This window comes from Gossypium arboreum, chromosome 12 (genome assembly GCF_025698485.1).
Source record: "Gossypium arboreum isolate Shixiya-1 chromosome 12, ASM2569848v2, whole genome shotgun sequence".
In the NCBI taxonomy this organism is placed as follows: domain Eukaryota; kingdom Viridiplantae; phylum Streptophyta; class Magnoliopsida; order Malvales; family Malvaceae; genus Gossypium; species Gossypium arboreum.
In genome coordinates this window covers 98574983-98578041 of record NC_069081.1, presented here as the reverse complement: position 1 = coordinate 98578041, position 3059 = coordinate 98574983, and the positions used below count along the sequence as shown (strand labels likewise).

At 37.8% G+C, this 3059-nt stretch overlaps 1 non-coding gene across 1 annotated transcript; it reads left to right on the top strand.

Moving 5' to 3' along the window:
- Positions 1–252: 252 nt before the first annotated feature.
- LOC128286267 (small nucleolar RNA R71) lies at positions 253–359 on the top strand. Its single transcript, XR_008276810.1, has one exon. It is a non-coding gene; the product is annotated as a small nucleolar RNA R71 (small nucleolar RNA).
- The last annotated feature ends 2700 nt before the right edge of the window (positions 360–3059 follow it).

Sequence of the window (3059 nt, the reverse complement as noted above, 5' to 3'; positions counted from 1 at the left end):
ATCTTTTTATTGAGAAGTTCTACCTGATTAGAGAGCATGGCGACTGAATCGATGTTATAGACGCCGGCTGTTTTCGTTGGCTTTGTCCTCATAACTTGCCACTAATAGTTGTTCAGTGACATCTTCTCTATGAATTCATAGGCATCTTCTGGTGTTTTATTGTTAATGATTCTGCCAGCAGCTGCGTCAATCAATTGTCTTGTCAAGGGATTCACACCATTGTAGAACGTTTGAACTTGCAGCCAAAGCGATAACCCATGGTGAGGGCACCTTCTCAGTAAGTCCTTGTATCTCTCCCATGCATCGTAAAGTGTTTCCAAGTCCATCTGCACAAAAGAAGAGATATCATTACACAATTTAGTTGTTTTAGCTGGCGAAAAATATTTTAGTAAAAACTTCTCAGTCATTTGTTCCCAAGTAGTGATAGACCCTCGTGGTAATGAGTTCAACCACTGTTTAGCTTTGTTTCTCAATGAAAAGGGAAATAACCGAAGAAGAATGGCATCATCAGAAATGCCATTGATTTTGAATGTATCGCAAAATTCAAGAAAATTCGCCAAATGCGTCTTGGAATCCTCATTCTACAAATCATCAAACTGAACAAACTGCTGTATCATCTGAATTGTGTTAGGTTTTAGTTTGAAATTATTCGCAGCAATAGTAGGTCTAACTATACTAGACTCAGTTCCTATTAAAGAAGGTTTAGCATAGTCATACATAGTACATGGAGAAGGATTTTGATTAGTTGCAATTGCAGGAGGTAGCTGATCACCTGGGTTTTTGGCCATCTCTTCGGTTGGGGTTTGAGTATCGTCTTATCCCTTGTTCTCCGTGTAGTGTAAACTACGCCTTATTTCACTTTGATTTTTACGAATTGTACAATCAATTTCTTCGTCAAAAAGTAGTGGTCCTGATGGGTTTCTTCCAGTCATAAACTATAAAAACCTACCAAGAGAGATAAAAAGTAAATTAATAAATAATAAAATAAAATTGCAAAAAAAAATGGCTAAAGTAATAAAAATTTAGTGTTCCTAATATTTCAGCTCCTCGGCAATGGCGCTAAAAACTTGATCGCGTGATTCATAACAAGTAATAAATATTTATAATGAAGATCAAACCTAGACTAACTATTATCACGACGAAAAGGTAAGCGCACCTATCGAACAATAGTATAGTAATGGCAAGACCGGGATATCGTACCCAAGGGAACCAAAAGTACTAGTAATAACTATCTTTTTATTATCTAGCCTAAGAATAAAAGGGTTTGTTTTAATTAACTAATTATTTAAACTAATTAACTGATTTAATTAAAGCAAAGAGAAAATTTGGAAAAAGACTTGAAGAAAAGAAATTGATAAAGACGACACCCAATGAGGAATTCACCTAGATTTCACTTGTTATCTGACTCTGAACCGGACGATTTATTCACTTGACTTGTTCCGCAGAGATCCCTAAGTTAAGTTATTATCCCTATTCAAGACTAATAACGTCTGATCCCTAGATTGAATAACCGAGACTTTTCTCTAATTAGCACTCTAGGGTTGCATTAACTCGATCTATGGATCCCCTTATTAGGTTTCACCCTAATCTGGCAAAATCTCATAACTCTATTTCTAGGCGTTCGATCAACTCCGCTTAATTATGCCAAATCTACTATTAGGCAGGGTCTATTCCTCCTCTGCAAAAGCACATCAAATCATGAATTAATACCCGGAATATTAACTCAAGCATTAAGAACACATAATTAAGAACAAATCAAGTATTTATCATACAGTTCAGATAATAATAACTAGATCCATCATAGGTTTTATCCCCCTTAGGTATCTAAGGGATTTAGTTCATAATAAAATAAGAGTACATCTCAAAAGTATGAAAATAACAAAACATAAAGAAAACTCTAAAACCCCTAAAGGAATTCTGAGAGAGATCTTCAGTCTTGGAGTAGCTCCGGCTTTTGAGATGGATCGTCTAGCTTCCTTCAAGTAATTCCCGACGTGTGGTACTGTATTCCCGAAAAGTTCTGGAAAGAGCGGCCCCCTTCTAGGTTACACTTAGGGTGTTTATATAGGCTTTGGATTGGCTTTCTTCCTCTCTAAGTATCCTTTTCCGTGTAAAATACAACTCTTTGAAAAAGGGACACACCCGTGTGCCAAGGCCATGTGACGTGATTAGCAAGCCGTGTTCGATCTGTTAAATTGCACACGGTCGTGTAGCCTCAATGGCCAGGCCATGTGAATCGTGACAACCTTGATCGACACGCTCAAAGGCCACGAGCATGTGAGATGCTCGTGTGGCAAGGCTTAGGACGTGTCATCTTCTCGATTTGGTCTGTTTTGTCCCTTTTTAGCTCGTTTTTGGCTCCTTTCGACTCTTGGTGCTCTCCTGAGTACAAAACATGAAATAACCAGATTAAGAGCACCAAAATCCACAAATCTAGTAATAAACATCCATAAATATGCTAAGTATTTTGGGTATAGATATGTATAATTTGGTGTTTATCACTCGTTATGGTTATTACTGGTTTCTAGTGAAGCCATTTAGACTGATGAATACACCAGCAGCTTTTATGGATCTGATGAACCGAGTGTTCCAGCCTTATCTAGATTGGTTCATAGTGGTTTTTATTGATGAAATTTTGGTGTATTTGACAACTGAAGATGAACATCTTCGAGTGGTTATGCAGATTTTAAGGGAGAAACAACTGTACGCCAAGTTCAGTAAATGTGAGTTCTAGTTACGAGAGGTAACATTTCTAGGCCATATGGTATCTGCTGAAGGGATTAGGGTTGATCCTCGAAAGATTGAGGTTGTTTTGGATTGGAAGCCGCCTAAGACTATATCTGAAATTCGAAGTTTTCTGGGACTGGCAGGGTATTATCGACTATTTTTAGATGGGTTTTCACTGATTGCAGCACCTTTGACTAAACTGTTACATAAGGGTGTGTCGTTTAACTGGACTGATGCACAGTAGGAGAGCTTCTTGAAGCTCAAAAAGGTACTGACTAAGGCCCCTATCTTGATACAGCCAGAGTCAGGGAAAGAGTTCACTATCTATAGTG